Source organism: Cyprinodon tularosa, unplaced genomic scaffold (genome assembly GCF_016077235.1).
Source record: "Cyprinodon tularosa strain WSP-4 unplaced genomic scaffold, ASM1607723v1 ctg299, whole genome shotgun sequence".
Taxonomy (NCBI): Eukaryota; Metazoa; Chordata; class Actinopteri; order Cyprinodontiformes; family Cyprinodontidae; genus Cyprinodon; species Cyprinodon tularosa.
The window spans coordinates 1-20,480 of record NW_024039006.1 but is presented as its reverse complement, the minus strand read 5'-3'; positions in this window follow the sequence as shown (position 1 = coordinate 20,480).

The window sequence follows — 20,480 nt, the reverse complement described above, 5'->3', positions numbered from 1 at the left end:
TTTCTCAGTGTAAAACAAGCATTGTATGAATAAAAACATCATCCATAGAGAAATGAATTTCCTGCCATTGTTGCACAATGGAGCTGTTCCTGTGGTCCTCATATTTCCTTGTGACAATCTTTGGTGCATTGTTTTATACTATAAATAGAATAGTAAAACATTTTTCCTGTGCTGTAGATCTCTTCTTCTACTGTAATCGTTCGCATAGGGAACATGTTATAATGTTGTGAAACAGTTATGAAAGTCAATCTTTTCTTTTGTTTTTCCAAGTACATATCTAAAATTGGAAAAACTTTAAGTGACGCTATAGGGTGAATTATAGATGATAAGGGGAATTAAGACCAATACAAAAATCCCAGAAAAAATATATTTTTTGGCCAAAAACACCCTTTTCAAAAGGATTATCTGGATGGGAAGAACCATATAAAAAAAAAAAAACTCATGTGTAAGCTACAGCGACAGAATTAAAAAATGAGTGATCAAACGACCTAAATAAAAACCCATTTATTTTGTAAAGATGAAGTGACAATTATATTTTATTAAACTTTAATTCATTAATTTAATTAACAAAATATAACGATAACATAGGCCCACCACTTTAATTTTAATAACCTATTTTTAAACGATGAACCTCTTTATACCTTGCAAAAACAGAAAGATTTGAGAGCAAAATAAAAATTTGTCCCAAACTAAACATGAAGACATTTTATATAATGCAGACCTAACAACAAATGTAGGTTACATGAGAGATACCTAGACATACCATGCTAATGGGAGCAGTGGGCCTGATGGCTTCTACAGTTAGTCAAATCCGGGCTTAATGTCCATCAGAGCAAGACACGTCATTGTCCACATTCAAACGTGATCTGTGTTTAGTTTTCAGTACTTTTAAAGTGGAAAAGCCAGACTCACACAAGTAAGTGGTTGCAAATGGAAGGAGACATTTCAGAGCCCTTTAAGCTAGGGTGGGAAACTCTTGTCTTACATATAGCCAGAAAATATTATTTGTAAGCTTTAGGTGAATGGTTTTCATAATGCAGTTATACTCAGGAATATTTTAAAATTGTTTTAGATTTAATAAAAATAACTTAATGTATATTTTTTTTTTCTCCAGCTTCCCGTGGCCTGTTTTTATGAACCAGTTTTTTTTAGATGTTTTTGAAAAGAGTGTATGTTGTAAGTTCTCTGATGTTCCGGTGGTACAGAGTTCCACTCCTGAGCTGCTATGACTGCAAAGGTACTTTGGCTAAAGAACTTTAACGCAGAGGAACAACACAGTCTCCTCTGGCCGGCCCTCATGTTACTGTCAGTGTGTTCCTGATCTTTGCAAACTGACTAAGTGGAGGAGATGACGGACCATGGATCATTCTGTAAAACAGACGGAGGTTTGAATACTTGAAGACATTTTCCCAGCTTAAAAGCTTATTTTTAGTAAAATGGAGATATTTTGATTTTTTTTTTAATCCAAAATTGTGATTTTCTCTTTGTAAAGAGATTCTAAAGGTTTTAGTGTTGTTTTATTTGCATGTAACCAGGTTGTAAGACAGTAGGTGGGACAAACATACTGTACATGAACATTTTAGCTGCCTGGAGTGACAAGTGTGATCTTATGAAACAGAAATTTGCAATATTGAATTTGACTCACACTTTTATCTGGGATTTAAAATTTAGTTTAGAGTCTATTAGGATGCCTCGGTATTTGAATTCTGACACAACCTCAATTTTTTCCCCTGTTACTTAAATATTTCCCCCATGATTTGCACTGTTGGATTTAGAAAAGTACATTGAAACTGTTTTATTTACATAATTTTTTTTAAGCAGAGATGATTTAGCCATTCAGAGACATGGACAATAGGCTGTGTTAGTTTTTCAGCAGCTTTTTTTGTGTTTTTACCATGGGTATAAATTACAGTAACATCTGCATACATCTGGATACAGACATCTGAACAAACTGAAGGGAGGTCCTTTATATAGAGAGAAAATAACCGAGTCCCAAAGATAGAACTTTGAGGTACCCCTGTGGACATGACAAGATACGGTGAGAGATAATCACTGAACCTGACTAACTGTTAGCCATTTGAGATATGATTCTATCCATTTTATCACATCTGAGAAGTTAAAATTGCCTAAGTTTAGTTAATAATATTTCAAAGTTTACAGTGTCACAGGCTTTTCTTAGATCATGAAGCACAGCGCCAACCACACCACCTTTATCCAGTAAATCTTTGATACTTTCTATGAAAAATAAATTAGCAGTTCTCGTGGAGTGTTGAGTTCTGAAATCAGGGGGGATTCACCATTAGGAAATACTAGGCGGTTGCCTAGGGCCCCAAGTTCCTGGGGGCCGCATAAAACTCTATTTACATATATGGTTAATACAACTATTCCTTATTTGTGCACATTAGCAATGTTTTTGATAAAAAATCCTTGCTCTAAGATGCCATCAGAACGCTTATAATATTAACCCTCTGGTGCATAGTGGTCACTGTAGTGGACAGCTACTACAAAGTAAGTATCTCTTTAATTCTATGGTTTCTATAGTGAAACTACGGCTCTGTTCGAAAACCTAGGACGCATCCTTAGAAGACCTGATTTGAAGACCGATTACGTCATAGCGCGGCGCCGAGGTCTGGTCGGATTCCAAGAGTCCTCGTTATGCGGCCTTAAAATGCGTCCTTCTTTTTGCCCGATTTGAAGGACGGGTCTGATGTATCCTCGGTATTCTTGGATATCCCAGGAGTCATTGCGAGACCAAGCAAGCCATGATCAGAGTAAAGGTTACTTGGCGCCGAACAGTGGTGAAAATTGGAAGTTCAGTTTAATATAATACAAGTCATTTAATAGTTCCGTCTGAAATGAATGAAAATAGTTGTTTTAATGGTTACTGAGTCAGATATGTGGCGGTAATGTTTGATTTATCTAAAGGTTTTTATCTGTTACTGTGTAAATGAGTTTGGCTGTAATTTAAGGACAGATTCAAATATTTTTGCAGGGTGGGGACTATAAATCTGATAGGATTTTTATGTTTTTATTGCTGTTTTGCACAATATGCTTAACTTCGTATTTTTTGTTGTTGAATATTAGAGATTTTGCAGATATATTTTTTATAAATATATTGTTTAGATTTACTTATATCTTTCTACTTCTTTTATAGAATAGAAAATCCCTTTATTGTCCCACAATGGGCAAATTTACAGCAGCAGAAAGATTATTGAAAATGGTCACACAAATGTGGACCTTAGAAAAATGTCTAAGAATAACATAATAGGGAAGAGTTAAAATATAAACAATAAAATACTTTAAAGTGTTTTAACAATATAAAACTGGGGAATAAATAACCAATATGCAGCTATGGACATTTTTACAGTAATGGATATTAGAAAATAGCAGCAGCATCAGAGATGTGCAAAATGACAGCAGCATTTTATTTAACTGACTAAGGTTTCTATTACATTTGATTTTATTTGTTCCTGCTCCCGGTGGTTGGAACCTTTATTCCACTCTGGATTCTTGTGAGTGTAGTCTTTGTTCACTTCACAATAAAAAAGAAATAAATAAACAGTTTTGAAAACTTCTGTATTCATTCTTTTCCTGCTTTGTGTGTCAACGTTCACGGTTGCTAAGCAACAGAGCATACGGCGGTAAAACCCGCCGAAGGGTAGACCTGGTCGAATTCACAGCTTTAGCTCTTCCGGTCTCCTTATTTTCAAGGACTTCGAAGGATCCAGTCTAGGTAGACCGCGTCCTTGGAGGACCCGTCCTAGGTTTTCGAACAGAGCCTACATATTAGTGTCTAGAATGCTCTCTGCTGCTCCACTCCATTGAGGTAATTTTTGTGGTCAGTCATTGTAACTGCAAGTAAATTTTATCTGAATCCAAGATAACAATCAGCAACACCTGTCGACCAGTACTGGCATATTCTCTCAATCCACTTATTGTAAAAGAGCCCAACAGGTAAAAAAAAATATAATGATTTACAGTAACGTCTAAGGAAGGATATTATCAATTTAAAATATATATTTTTTTGTTTAATATGCAGCAAATTACGATTAACCATGTGTCCACTGAAGTGGACGTCATGCATCAGGCATTACATTTTTTCAATATAAGTCATATATTGCTTTACTGTGTACTGTAATGGTTTTGCTAATAATTCAGTGTTTTAACGTTATACATATAAGCTATTCATTTTAAATTTACATTTTAGTGTATTTTGTGTGTACTCTGCAGATTAGCTGTAGTTTGTGTGACTGTTTTGAATTGAAAAAGCTTCCTGGATGGGAAACGAAATGTCTTCAAACTTGGAAAATAAAGTCCAGTGGATTGTTTTTTGAACTATTGTTTTACCTTTTTTGAAATTACTATACCAATGATTTATATTTTAGACTTCAAACACAGTGAAGAATAAGGCAGCCAACAGGAAAGTGAGGGTGATGAGGGCCAGGATACAGAGGAAGGTCAGCATGATCAGGACGCTGAGGATGATGGGCACAGGGCACCTGACCGTACTGAAGCCCATAAATATATCTGGAAAATCCAAAACAATGACTTTGATGGAGATTTGCCTTCTTTTCTAGGAGAGTGTAAATTCATTGAATGTGGAGGGAAGAGATCCTATGGATTGTTTCAGACATCTGTTTCCAGCTCATCTGATTGATGACTTAGTGCAAAACACCAACTTGTATGCTCTCCAGAAAGGGAAATGAAATCTGACAGGAGATGAAATGCAAACATTTTTAGGGATCGACTTGATCATGGGGTACATTCGGTATTGAAGGGCAGGAATATACTTGTCAAGTGAAGATGGACTACGAATTGAAATAATTGGTAATGCCATGTCTGTGAACAGATATGAGCAAATCCTAAGGTACCTCCACTTTGTAAATAACTTTGCTTACCGCCCAGCAAACACATATAGGCTCCCCATTATAAGACCCTTCCTAAGTACACTTCAGGAGACATTCAAGGCAGCAGCAGATCCTGAGGAATTTCAGTCACTTCAGTAAGCTATGAGTGTCATTGGTTTCCTTATTCGGTTCTTAACATTGTGCCTTTATAATGTAAAAAATTAAACAAAACATGTTGAAATATTTTTCAAAGCATAAAATGAATCAATGGTCTGCATTTTTTACAACAGAATACTAGATCATTATTTTTTTTATAAATTCATATTATTTTATATTGAGTTCTCATGTGCGCTAGAGACTGACACGGGAGTGGATTTTCACTCCTGTCCCGTCCCACTCCCACAGAAAAAAATGGTGTCCTGTCCCGATCCCGGGCCAGAGTAGAAATCTAAATCCTGTCCCGTCCCACTCCTGGTGAAATTACTCCCACTCCCATCCCGCTCCCATTCAGAATGACTCCCGCTCCTGCACCACTCCCATTCTTGTTGTTTTTGAGCGCGGGTGAACAACTCAGAGCGGAAGTTACTATTGGTTTGCTCCCGCTCCCGTCTGCTCCCGTTAATGTTTAATCCTGTACCGTCCCAATCCCGTGATCGTTACTAATACTGACTCCCATCCCACGGGAATCCCGTGACCCATGGGATTCCCGAAAAAATGTCAGTCTCTAATGTGCGCATAGTCCACTCCAGTGGACATATCTGTAACTTCATGAAACAACAATATTTTTTGGAAAAAAAAGTTCAACATTTTTTTTCATGTCCTAAGAATAAGAAAAAGCCTTGAGAAAAAAATCTTGATCAAGGCTTTCATAATTCATGCATCAGAGGGCTAAGTGTGTCTAAGCCCCCCCCTTCAGTGTCCACCACATTGGATCGTACCATTTGCTGCAGATGTTCAGAAAGGTCCAAACAGACAGAAGCAAACCATTTGAAAACAAATGACACGAAGAGCAGTGTTGCAAACTTAGTGCTTTTGTCGCTATATTTAGCGACTTTTCAGACCCCTCTAGCACTTTTATATAAAAAAAAAAATGCCTAGTGTCAAATTTAGTGACTTTTTTCTGCTACTGGAGACTTTGGTGACAACATATAAAAGCACCGAACTCTGCTCTCCAGAGCAAGTCGATTCGTACCCCGCCTCCTGCTCTCCTCTATCTTGTGTCATGTCATGATTCATGCAGCTATTATTTCATACAAATGAAAAATGGAGAACAGATAAGCAGATCATGGCTTGTCTACAATGAAAATAAGGACTGTGTTATTTACTTTTGGTGTTGCCTCTTTGGAAATAGAAAGGAACGATCAGCTAAGTGAGCTTAGTGCTTGGAAGAAATCTTTCATTCCTTTTAAGACAGCTTGAAAAGTCAGCTGAGTACAAATGATGGAGAGGAAAACAACAAGAAAAGGGACAAGAAGAAAGGGACAAAACATGGAACAAATAATGTATGTCTATTCTATTAAAATTTTGTATCTGTATAATTGGTCTGTTTCCTAAATTTGCCCCTGTCTGAAACCAAATTGCATTGAATGAAGGGGAAATGTTTGGTATTTAAATGTGTTTTTATTTGTTGTTTTTGTTGTAGTCTCAGAGTCCAGTGGATGTAAACAAGATGTCAGCTAGCTGTGCACAGTTCTGATAAGTGATGACGGCAGGAAAACAGACCAAATGACAGAGGAATACCACCCTGCAGAAAAACATAAACATGTTTTCTTTCTAGCCTGCTGTCATCTGCTGACTGGTCCTCAGGCTTTGAGAAAACATGCATGTGACGGACTTGCAATGTGTGTTTGGTTTGTGATTGTTTAAATGCAGCTTTAAACCTCTGGAGGATTTGCTTTCTGAGAAAATAAACAACAAAAACAATACAACTTTAAAAATTTATTGCAATAAAATACATTTTGAGTTGAGGTATTGTGATGTAGTTAACAGTTCTAGGCTGTGTGGTGGTGCAGTTCCTATTATTGATGCTTTGGTGTAAAAAGGCTGGTAATTTAAATCCTGTGGGAATGTTGCGGCATGGTCTTTATATGCTTTCTCTTTGTATGTGTCTGTTCCTTTGTTTAGACACTCAGGCTTCTTTCAGCAGTGAAAAAAAATGCATGAAAGTTGAACTGTTTTTTTTTTTTTTTTTTGCCATTACTGTAGGTGTAGATAAGCATTGTCGTGCATCTCTTTAATTTAATTTTTCAAAAACAAATAAAGATCTCAAAATGAGCTGAGAAGATAACCCTTATCAGAGCCATTAAAGGTCCCATATTGTGCAAAACACACATTGCAAACATTTTGTAATAGTTATAGGTATCCTGCAACCTGTGTAGGAGTTTCGCCAATAAAAATAAAAAATGTCTTTCTCAACTAAGCTAAGGTATTGTCCAGTAGCTTTTACATGTATCTCATCTCCAAACAGATGAATCAAATGCAAATGTAATCATGTCCGCAAACTTTAAAAGCAGCAAACTTGATAAAAATGTGCAGCTTTTTATGAAATAACCAGGTAAACATATTTATTGTGCAAATTTAGGAGGAGCTTCCAAACACACCACATAAAATTTTCCACATATGTGATGTTTGCAGAGATTTATTATGTTTGTGGTGAAGTAAATAATTTCCTGCATATTAGATGGTGCAACAAATGATTGTTGTTGTATTTATTGTTTAATTTGTGTTGCCTACCGGTACTAACTTGAATTAATAACCATTTTTTTTATTTTCTATTCCCACTGAAAAGTAATAATCCCAAACACCAGACGTCATTTAGATCTGGTTGGTCCATCAGTCAGAAATAGTTGTTGATAACTGGGATGTGTTTGGGAAGGAAACTTGTTTAGACCCGCCTGTATTCGCGATCTCGACCTTTGGTCATTACAAGCAAATTGGAATTTTGCAAAGAATTCAGAGAAACTAATATAATATTTCCTAGCTGCTGGTTGCATATTCTGCCAATAAACCTTACAAGCATTTAAGCAGACGAAGGAATAAAACTACAATAAATGCCACAAATGTTAGGTTTAAAATTGAAAAGCTGCTTGGTATTATATATTTTTCAGACATCTAGATTAAGATTCTTCAACAAATTTTGATCACAGCTGTTTTAAAAGTGAGGTGCAGCACAGCCACAATAATAATTTAAAAAAACGAAAGGGCATAATTTAAAGGTATCAAGCCAGGTTTCTACCAGAGAAGCACAATTCAAGACTTTGAAATAATCTAGGCTGACTGGAGATCCTGAGGACACATCTAGCATAACAAATGTACCAGTGGTAAAACCACAAAACTGCTAGTCTTCAGTTGCAGTTAGTTATTCAAACAAATCTGCAAAGCCTTTGCAAAATGTAGTAGATGACAGTCTGTGTAGTAAAGGAGGGAGCTGCCTGTCTGTCAGCAATACTAAAAACTTAAGTTATTTTTGAGTTTTGGTTATTAGTCTCAGAAAACTTACTTTACCCTTTTTATGTATACGCATTATTTTCCAATACACATCAAAGCAAAGACGAAAGTCATCTGACACTGGAAAGAAAGAGATATTGATCTCAATCATGGTTATGTAACAAGACCTCTGAGGAACCGGGATTCAGTCAGACACAGACTGCGTTTAAAAGACAGTTTGTAAACAGTGTTCTAGAATATTGTCAGGTGGATTGTTAGCCAACTTCAGCAGAAAAAGTATGAATTAACCAGTTGGTGGCAGGCAGAACAGAACCTGCTGGCGGTAGGTTGAACTGGCTGTTTAAAGACCTGATGTCATGACTCTGCACTTTTTGGTTCTGTTTAACTTTTCTTTTTGAGTCTTCAGGTAACCTTTGATTTATCTCATTCTGTGTTTTCTAGCTAATTGGTTTCATTTCCATTGTATGTCATTCTAGTTGTTTTCTGGTTGTATTTGAGTTCTTAAGTATTTCTTGTTTATTTTCTCTTGCCCCCTTGTGTCAGTCTCCTTTCCTCTAGCTCCCTTCTAGTTCCTGCTGTCCACACCTGCTCCCAATTAGTTGATTACTCAGTTGTTTGTTCTTTTTGGCATTTAAACTCCTCCTCTGCAGTTACTGTATGCTGGATTTTCTAAATTCCCTACTTAGCCCATGTGTTCTCCTTTGTTCTTGTTCCTTGATGGTTATTTTTTAGATTTATGTTTCTGTTGCCACTACCCATTAAATCTGCAAAAAAAAAAAAAAAAACACCTCAACTTCCGTCTCTGCATTTGGGTCCTCTTCAAATCTCCCCCCAACCTGACACCGGAGAAGGCAGAAATGGCTATACAGAGTGGAGGCAGGCTATGAGGAGACTGGATGAAGGCTGACAGACTGGAGGCAGGCTTTGGACCGACTGGTTGCCAGAAGAACAAACTGGTGACAAATAGAAACAGTTCAGAACATGAGCACAGTCAGAAGCTGATAAGAATCCAGTAAGGGCAGGCCAAGCAAAGGAAAGCACTAAAGCAGGATGTGCAGACTGACACTGAAGTGTACCACATATGGGCATGGAGAAGACATTCTGGCAGGGAATGACTGAGAGACACAGGTGTGAATAGGCAGGAAATATATGCAGAATCAGGTGCATCTGCTCACTCTAAGTAGCAGAGTAAAGCAGAGCAGGGAAAGCCCCCCCCCCAAAAAAAAAGTAAAAAAAAAAAAAAAAACAAGACGGCTTGAATATTTCATGTCAACCTGGCTTGCCATATGGTAGTTCTGTCACCCTGAACAGAAGATTATTTGCATGACTGCTCATTGAATGATGAGGTGGAAATAATATTAATCAGCTCCTTTGCCATCTAACAAATCCTGTCTCCACATATGTGAGCTTTTTATTTACTTTAGAAATTTATTTAATTTAGAAAATAAAAAAAACAAGAAATCTCTTATTTCATCGTCTACGTAAACCAGACTGAGAAAGAAGTGACAGGGTGCAACAGCAAACAAAAAAACGTAATTGATTTATTTCCTCACATTGTTACACTTTAATCCAATTTCTGGCTTATTATTGATTTGTAGAAAGGTACCATTTACTGACTCTTGTACCTTTCTGTTTAATTTAGCTCTGCAGCTGATTAAATGCTGCTCTGTATGACTTATGAATATCTTCCACATATTTGGTTCTAAAACCATATGTTACAGTTAAATGCTATATGCTAAAACACTGTATAAAACATATTGTACTTGCTATAAACCATATTTTTCTTGTTTTTTGTTTATTATTGTGTCATTTAAACCAAGTATATAGAAAAATCAAGTGCAGTCAGATTAACACAAATGTGTGTGAAAGTCCTTTTGAAAAGTACAGAGCGATATTGCAGCATGAAATGAGAAATTACTGTGTTGAAAGTTTCCAACACAGCCTGAACATCCACTTTGATGTGGGTGGGAGTTAAAAATGGATGAGCTCCCAGTCAGATACAGTATTTCCTAAGGAGAGTAACACAAAAACTCTACCCTTCTGAGCTGCTCATCATTATGCAGCTACCTGTCCTGTCTTCCATGCGTCCTCTTATCTTCTCTGAGGAGCTCTCTTGGTTGACATACAACACTGAACAGAAACTAGAGAGGTACAGCGAAGGGGAAAAAAAGAAAAGTGTGTGTGTTTTGTGTGTGATCCTAATTAATTAGAACCTGCTGTGTGCTGCTGGTTTCAGATTGGCTGCAGACTGACACACCGGAGGCTTTTTCTTCTGGGCGGAAGGAGGAACCATCCCACAGAGATTTGAAATGTGAAAGCTGCTGCAGAGAGGAGACTGTCCTGTCAAGGCGAAGAAATTCTCAGAGATGCACAGGATCTGAAGCACAGCTCTCCCCTGAAGGTGTTCAGCAGACCGCAGCTTGAGAAAATAGGACATGTAGAAAAAAAAAAAACGTATCGCACATCCTGACCTTGCGATGACACAGATTCTTTGTTGTGCGATGGAGTTTATCACAGGAAACTCATGCATATAATGTAGCTATCAAAGAAGAACTGGACAAAGTTTGCAAACATTTATTTACAGAAACAAGCAAGTTGAAATGATCATGGCACATTTGTGTAAACGTACATTTCATATCAATTTTGAATTAACGAAACAAGCATGTACTGAACTGCAATATACGGAGTGGTTATGTTGTGTTTTCATTTTGTTTTTTCTGATTAACCAGATGAGTTTCTATAAAAAAATTTATCTGGTCCACAGTAAAAAAGTAGCATAACACAATCTCAATAGCTTATTATAATGCTGTTGTATATAAACAAACTCATTTAAACTCACTTGCTTCCCCTTACAAATGCACATAAAAATATATCATAACATATGGATGGTAAGCTTATAAAGATGATCAAAGGTAAAGTTCCACCTTCTTAGCCTCCTTTATGAACACTGAGGTCTGGGTCATTTCTGTCACCCCAGTATTTAATTGGTGGCTATTCTGATATCAATTTGAAAAATTACAAGATCTGTCCCTAAGAATTTAGGTTTCATATAAGAAATAGGAAAAGATGCAATAATATAGGTGATTCCTCTTGCTCTGATTCTCTGGTCGCTTGATACGGTAAGAACGTAGCAAGCTTTGTACAAAAAAAATGACAATAAAGTAATCGAATTCAAATGGGAAAGTAAATAAGCAACCATTTCCTAACATCTGATAATGTATACACAGTAAAGTATGTGCAAAGAATACTAATTCATTCCTACAAAATACTGATGTTTGGTCAGGAAGTACTTAAACCTCATGCTCTACTTGAGAAGTCTTCTTTTTGCAGGGCTGTAGTTGCTGTAACGTTTGGGTGAGACATCAGCAACTTATTGTAATAAAGTGTTAAACATCTATTTCAGTAATAGTCTAAATGTGGGACATTTGGAAAAGATAAAGAATAGAATAAGACAGTCACATTGGACATCACTTTCCAAAACACTAAAACAAAACATGAAATACCTGAGCGAGTGTCCTGTTCGCCTCCTGTCCATGTCTTCTTACCACATTTATACAATTAAGTACTTTATGCTCGCAAATCAGTATTTCATTGGGAAAAAATGTGTATTGTTTCCGTATGTCAATTCTCAGGTGCTGTGTGGATTACAGTTTTGTTTTTATTCTTAAGTTGATGCTGTTCTGAAACATCTCAGGACAAAGAATCTGTTTATTACTACTGAACATCATACATGTAGCAGGACACACCTACACTGTTTATACAGGCCTATTGTTGTCTGAATCAACGTCCTGTCCTCTTCCTGGCATCTAAGCTGCTCCTTTGATGTCGCACCAGTAATCAGGGTGTTTTATGTGTTGCTTATACAGTATACATCCATAGTAGTGGATGGAACGGAGTGGCAGCCTAGTGGTTAGAGCATAGAGCTTGAAATCCTGAGATTCTGAGTTTGAGCCCCCTCCTACAGACGGCCACTCTGGGTCTCTGAGCAAGAACCCTAACCCCACAATGCACCCCACGATGGAGCCCACTGCTCCCCAAGAGGGTGGGTTTAATGCAGAGGTAAATTTCACCAATGTGAGATCAATTCAATTCTATTATTATTAATTATTATTATAAACTAAACAGCCTGGTTTTCTGGGCTTTCTTAATTACTATGGGAACATGCATATAGCATTATTTCAGTTATCCTAACTAATCTTAAACTAAAAATATTATGAATCGTCAGACATTGGGAAGAAAAGTTGTGTTTTTTATACAGATGTTGCTTAGCTGTTTATGGTGCTATTCTACAAAAAAGCCAAAATTAAGGCACCACGAAAAACAAGTAAATTTTTTATTCAATAAATGGAATCCAATTAAATTTAGATTTAAATCAATCCATTTAAGTCCTAAACAATTCAGTTATTGAGAAACAAATATTACCTGAGAAGAGCTGGGTAAAATGATATTAAACAACCAATCGAACAAAGTTAACGCTTCAGATAGTACATAAAAAATACCCTAAACGTTCCACCTTGGATAGCAAAGAAAATATAAAACCTCTTCCTGTGTTTTTATTTGCTAAGTAACTAACCTTAAGATTCTTGTTATAGTTTGTGTTTCTGGGTTTAAAGAAAATCAATACCTGTAACAACAAATATTTCCCACAGTATTTTGGATTAAGAGCAATTACTGAGTCATGGAAGTGATTTTAAAACCAGATAAGACCAACTAAGATTTTAAATCTAATTTCTAAGGCTGACCTGGAAAAATACACACCGATTGATGCTTGCGGCTGGAGGCCTCTGAGGTTGTGTTTTTGTTTATTTTCTGTATTTCTAAAGTTTTCATCATAATCCATAGTGTCTTCTTTGCACATTGGTGATCAGATTTCAGTATTTCTTCACCAAATTTCTTTAAAACTATTTTATATGCACTGATAACCTGCAGTGGTCCTGGCAGAAACACAACTCTATAAGCAGACGGGGTTTAATCACTGGGGTCTGGATTCTATTAAAGCAATTGCGAAAAAGCATTTGACCTCCATCTGAGGAGCTGCAAAAGCTGAGGCTCTCATTATGTGAGAAAATTACCCAAGTGCACGGTCCACTTATTTTTTCAGTTCTTAACTGCATCTCTCAGGCTATTATATATATATATTTATATGTATAGATGCACTGCTCATTTTGCAAGTGAATGATTTTGGAGAAAGCCTCTTGAATATAACTGCTTAATCTGTTCCAGATATAAAAATTATGTTATCGGGAAGTTAATATAAGCAGTTTTCTGTGGACAGTATAAGTAAAATAAAAGGGAATTTTGACACAAATGCATTAATCATTGCTGATTAAGTTATTGGATAAACAGATGAATTTAGAAAATAAACTAAATTCTCTCTCTGACCCTGCTTTTTGCACGGCATGTTGTAGCCTAAAAGGCTATTTTACAGCCCATGTGAGAGAATAACACCATGTTATAAGAGAAAGTTAAAAAGGTAAATAAACCCAGGATTATTGAATGTGCAGAAGAAGGAATCTGGATTTAAGATGAATTACAGACCCCCTGAGAAGAATAATCAAAATTCTGAATGCAAACAACACCTGGAGCTGTCAGAAAATCCTACATTTAATTTCCCTTTGGGATTAATAAAATATTTTTTTAAGCATTTGAAGGCTGACAGTCAAAGCAATTAATGACCAGAAGGGAAGCATAAAGAACAGAAACAGATCAAAGGTGCTCCTCGAACCTGTGGATACCCAAACTGGGCGTTTGTTAAATCAGCAAGGAAATCCAAAAGACCGCTCAGCAGAACATAACGGTGAGAAGATTAAATGCAAAACATGCAAAAACATCGCCAACCCATATGTTGCTAGAGTCTCTGAAAAACTCAAGAGGACTTTCTCCAAATACAAAATCCCAGTACATTTCAAATCAAACAAGAGCCTTAAACAGAGGCAAGTGCATCCTAAGGACAAAACCCTCACACCAAATATGAGCATAGTGGTGTATACAGTTCAATGTAGTGAGGAATGCTCTGATCTTTATATTGGAGAAACCAAACGACCTGTCCACAGACACATGGGTCAACACAGAAGAGCGACCATCGGACAAGACTCTGCGGTACATCTAAACCTTATAGACTGTTGTGCCATATGCCATGATCATGGTTTTTGGACATTGGGAACCAGTTTCCATATTTCATCTTGACAAGATGACCAGAGAAAAGGACAGATTTGGCTCATAAACAGCTGTAAGACCTGCAAGGACAGAGGACATTCTTTTGAGGACCAGAATGTTCACATTTTGGACAGAGAGGATAGGTGGTTTGAGAGGGGTGTGAAGGAAGCCATCTGTGTTAGGAAGAAAAGAACAAGAGGGGGTGGACGATTGAGTTGATTCCTTTCCCCAACATTGTCACCCCTACCCCATTATAGGTGACCGGAGCACCTCTCCTCTTCAGCCTGGCCAACAACTCCCTTTAACAACCCCCCTTTCAGAGACATATTTAAATTTCTGGTATAACAGGCTAACAAAGAAACAAAATGACCCCCCATCCAAAGTGGTAACCCGCTCATTAGGTTCAATTTGTATATTTCTAAGCCAAAACAAGGCTTTACATTGGTCCACTCTATAAAGCATTGAACTCAATGCTATTTCTGACATTTTGAATTGAAAAACCTTCCTGGATGGGAAGCGAAATGTCTTCAAAATTGGAAACAAAGTCCAGTGGATTGTTTTTAACTTTTTCTGTAATCCATGATCACTTTGTGAGAATGGAAGGCCATTAAAAAAATAGACTCTGAATCTAATATCAAAAACTTGTTATTTGTTGCATCTTAATAATTGGTCCAATAAGTTATGGGTTTAGACATAATAATTACTTGGGGTGTTTTGGTATGTAAACCCTCATTATTGTACCATCACCTGCAGTAGCGCTGCTATTTAACACGGCCGTTGGTGCCATCTAGTGGAGTGTACGGAATCACACATTCGCTCCCGCCTGAATCCTGTAACTATGTCTGTATGATGCAGGCATCCTCAAATAGCCCAAAAAATAAAAACAACGTGCGTCAAAGTCCACTTCCGGCTGGGTGACGCGTGTGAAAACATCGGTGAAAGTTATTAAAGAGGACTGGGAAATGTTTTAATTTGGTTCAAATACCCCTTTGTATGTAGTCTAAACCTACACTGAAAAAAGTAATGCAATTTTTTTGTGCCATTTACTTAATTATATTTAGTTACTTTAACACAATTGTTTCATGTTAGCAGGGTAGGACATAAAACAATTGTGTCAAAGGAACTAAATATGATTAAGTAAATGCCAAAAGTGGTTGCATTATCTTTTTCAGTGTAAAAACAAACCATTTGGATAGAAAGTTTGATGATAAGGTGCTTTTCGTGTTCAGCTGCCTTTAAGAGTCCAATCCAAATACTTGGATTGAAAAGTCCCTTATTTAATTTAAATTAGAATAATTAGGCTATATGTATGGTTTTTGTTATTGCTTTTTGTTTTCCTGCATTTGATGAACTGTTTTTGTGCTGAATAAACATGTAGCGCCCTCTTTACTGCATAAAAGAAATGCCTTAATTGTAAATGGGATTGGTTTGTGTTTTTATCAGAGTCATAGAGGCGGGAGAGGGGCAACACACACATGCAGTGTCTCTGCTGTGACTGTATCACTTCAGATGCTCAGATAGAATTAAAAAAAAATCTGCGCTCCACCGCCTTGTCACCAGTGTTGTGCGCATTTTTCCTCTCCCGCAGCATGGTGCTCGGACTCAGACGCTCAGCGCCTCATCTTTCTTGGAAGACTTAAATAAACCAGCAGAAAGCTTTCCGCACCACCTGTTTCCTACCTTCAGAGACAAGGTAAGACATTCTGGAGGCAGGATTTAGATTTTTTTTTTCTTCTTTTCGCTGATCAAGAGAGAGAGAAAAAAAAGCAAATACGGCTGTTTGCCCAGATTAGAAGTGAGAAAAACAAACATCCAAGATGAGTTTGTGAAGACTTGGCACATGCCAAATGCCTGCAGGCTTTATAGTGCATGTTTTCCAGGTTTTTTTTTTTCTTTTTCCTCCTCCTGTTTAAGGTCTCTTTCTCTTCTCAAGTTCAATGCGCGTTGGCGGTTGTTGTTTAACGTAGTTTCCGGTCAGCAGGGGACGTCTTGGTAAACAATGCAGCTCAGTTGGATTCGTGCGTAATTGCGGTCCTATTATATAATTTGCCAATTAACTAATTTGACATTTCCATCACATGAGCCCATGATAGTCAGGGCTTCATTTGGCTCGCAAAATGTTTTTGAATCAGAAAGATTTAAAGAAGGATGAAAAAAAAAGAATACTAATTGTATTAAGTCTCTATGAGAAATGTTTTCCCTATTAACCACTTTTATTTGTCAGAGCCGCACCTTCACCAGGAAGGCCAGTGATCAATTATCCACTCAGACCTGCTTTTTCACAGGCTCATCATCACTTGTCTCCCCTCTGAGGGCACATTAAATGTAATCTCATACCAGTGGACTGTTACATAACTTTAAAACTGAAGTGCCATTCTCCCTGCGTGGGAGTAGATGTGATTTTCCCACTTCCTTGCTGTTGTTTTGCTTGTTAATTGAGTGAAGAGTTAAGCTGACTTTTTTATGATGGCTGCAGCTTTTGTTGAAGCTTTTTTTCCTAAAATGTCTTTCTATGTATATGGGTATGCAGATGAAGCACTTAACAGAGGAGTGGTTGTTTAGATAATGCATGCCTACCTACGTGAATTCTGCAGCTGCTGTTGCATGTTAATGCTGAAGGTGGCATGACCAAATGTGCGTTTATTTCTGTTTGGAGCATGGTGGGGGGGCTGCATTCTGCCCTGTGTTGTGTAGGAGAGGTGTGATCATAGAGTTCCCAAGCATGACGCGTGAGAGCTGTTTGGACATAGTTCAAGCCTTTTCAGAGCAGCCTGTCCTGGGTGCTGGAAGTGTTGCCTATAAGCATATTACTGTAACCTGAGACCTGTTTAGGTCTCTCTCCTATCAACACATACAAAACACAACGGAATCCAAAATTAGACTTCTTTAGATCAACAAACTTCTTGCAACTTCATGAGACGAAAGAGCAATAATCAGCTAAAATCTGAAACTTTGTCACTATTACAAACCAACTGAGACCATTTAAACTGACAACAGAGGATAAGTGGCTAAAGGACCAGTGGTCACTTTAGAGGAGCTGCATCAATCCAAAGCTCAGTGTGAGATTCAGTTGGCAGGCCAAGGTCTATTCCAGCTTATTACTGGAATAGACCTCAGACATATGACCAGAGCTACATTGAAAAGCGTAATTCATGAGGATGGCCTAGTCAAAGTACAGACCTAAATATTCATTTAGAATCTATGGCAAGACAAGGGAATTGATGTTCATAGACTTTAAGCTCCCTATTTGGATTAATAAAGTATTTTAGAATTAAATTTAATTATTCAAAAAATGAACATAGATTACAACATGTATTTCCTTTACATGCTATGTTTGTAGAGAGTACAGAGAACTAGAAAATTTCTAAAGAAATTTTGAGGGGGGCCACCTACTGCCCGTCTGGGTAACTGGGCCAATACGGCCCTGGCAAGTGACGTCGGGGCTCCCCAGACCAACTGCTTACGCCTTTGAGGGCTGCTGAGGAAGGAAAGAGGGCTAGGTCATGGGCAAAGAGAGCTGTGTGCCACTTGTGCTGAAATCTGGCAAATAGACGTGCAGAGCATATGATGCACAAGGGTAATATGGTTTGTCCATATTGAACCGCAGTGGGTAAAGCGCAGTTGGCGGGCTCCGCCCGCCTGCTAGGAGCCCTTGCAGCGATGAAAAAAATCACCAATGGCGGGCTCTGCCCGCCTGCTAAGAGCCATTGCAGTGATGAAATCACCATTGGCGGGCTTCGCCCGCCTTCTAATGCTGCGTTCACACCGGGGGCAGCTGGCGCGACAGAAGCAGCGAGTTTACATGCAAAGTCAATGGTTGACGCGCGTCAAGGCGCAGCAAAAAGTCCCGCGGCGCGTTTCGAGCAGCAAGCGCAGCGCGTCTGAGCAGCCGAAGCAGCGCGTCGGGCGCGTTTTGGCATCTGACGCGCGCGACGCGCCGCAAACGCGCTGCTGCTCGAGATGGAAAAATTGAATTTTTGCTGCTCGACGCGCCGCGTCAACCAATCAGAGAAGCTGATCTGGGAGCTGGCTGGGAGAGAGACACAGCGCTGATGACACAGACCGCTCTGATTACTCCCCTTAAACAGTTTATTAACGCATAATTAACTTAAAATATATACATCTGCCGGCAGAATATGTTCGCTTTTATTATCCTGATGCCTGCAGATCGGATTATTTAGATGAAAAACACCTACCAGCCGCCGCGGTAAACCGTGTAGAGGCGACCCAGCCAGAGGCTGCTGATGAATGGATTCCTTCTGTCGGAGCACCGCCGGTATGTGGGGGTCTGAGCGGCTCCGACAGAAATAATATTGGGAGGCAGGATTGTAATCTGGATGAACTGACTGCACTGATGAAGTTTTCAGGTGTATTTTCTCACTTAAAAACATATTAAAACTACTTTATTCCCACTGATCACAGCAAATATAGCTGCAAGGCAGAGAAAGGATAGTGAAGCTCCGCCCAACGCGCGTCAGAGCCACTTTTGGACCGCGCAGCCAGAGCAGCAAAGCTGCATCAGACGCGCGTCAGAATTCACTGGTACAAGCAGCAAAAATGAAGCAGCAGACGCGATTTTGCTGCTTTTGCTGCCCCCGGTCTGAACGTAGCATTAGAGCCATTGCAGTGATGAAATCACCAATGGCGGGCTCCGCCCGCATGCTCAGAGCCATTGCAGTGATGAAATTACTAATGGCTATGAGCAATATGCCAGAATGTATGAGTGTGTATAAGGAAGAGGCTTTTATTCTGTAGAGTCCCTGGAGTCTTATTTTGAAAGTCTATCAGTGTTGAGTGGCAAGGGAAGTGTCATGGACAGCAGTCATATAGTATCCATTTCCCAATGTTAAATCAGTGCTTTCACCCTCCATTAGATTAATATGTGCTGTTTAAAACAGCAGAGGTAAAATCTCTTTGAAGCACGGTTACCTTGACAACGCTTAACGAGCCTGTCAGTGACAGAGAGAAAAGCGCAGCGCTGTCGTTCCTTCGCTCTCAGGCTTTTTTGAATGGGAGGAACAGCTCCGAACAAACGACTGCTGAGCAAAAACCGTATGAGTTATTCAAAAAATTTCTTCACCGTGAGCATCAGCAATCCTTCGACTCCAACTATGCCAACTTTGGTGTATGTGTGTCATTCAGAACAATATTTATGACGAGTTTAAAACACATACTGTCATTCGTTTTTCTCCCCTCTTCTGCTCCAAAACCAATGGAAAAATGCTCTGATTCTCATCGACTTTAGGTCAGTCTGGAGGGTTTTTAAGGAAAAGTATTAATCCTACGGTAATTCGGAAGACATTGTGTGAGTCCAGAGGTTTCAGCCTACAAACTGACCAAAAATGGTGACTGTAGCTCCAAATATGTGGCCGTGAGGCAAGAACAAAATGTTTTATCTTAAAAAAACGGCCGCCTCACACTAAGATGTCAGCAGCTGCACTGAGGCAGGCTGATGCAGAAGCTAACTGTCAGCTAGCTTCCAGGTGCTCCCCCTCCAAACAAACGACTGCTGAGCAAAAACCATAAAAGGTATTTGAAAAATTCTTTCAGTGAAAGAAACATCTATCCTTTGTCTCAGACTGGGGTAACTTTCATGTTTGTAGGTCTTTCACAACCCAAAACGAAGCACAAACAAAATGGCTGACCCCACCTGCTCCTCCCTTTGTTTTAACTGCAGCATCACACTGTCACTCACCTTTAAGCTGCTAAAGCACCCCTCCGAACAAACGACTGCTGAGTAAAAACCGTAAAAGGTATCTGAAAAATTATTTTTATCTAAGCGACAGCTATATCTTGTCTTCAATTGGAGTAACTTTCATGGCTGTAGGTCATCTACAACCTGAATGGGAAGAGAAAGAAAAAGAAAAAAGTTTCATCACACCAGAGCTTCTAATTGAGCTAGCTGCAGCAGGTCACTCACCTAGCTTTCTGGTGCTTAAAATGTCCTCCGAACAAACGACTGCTGAGCAAAAACCGTATGAGTTATTCAAAAACTTTTTTCACCGTGAGCGTCAGCCACCCCCCCAAAAA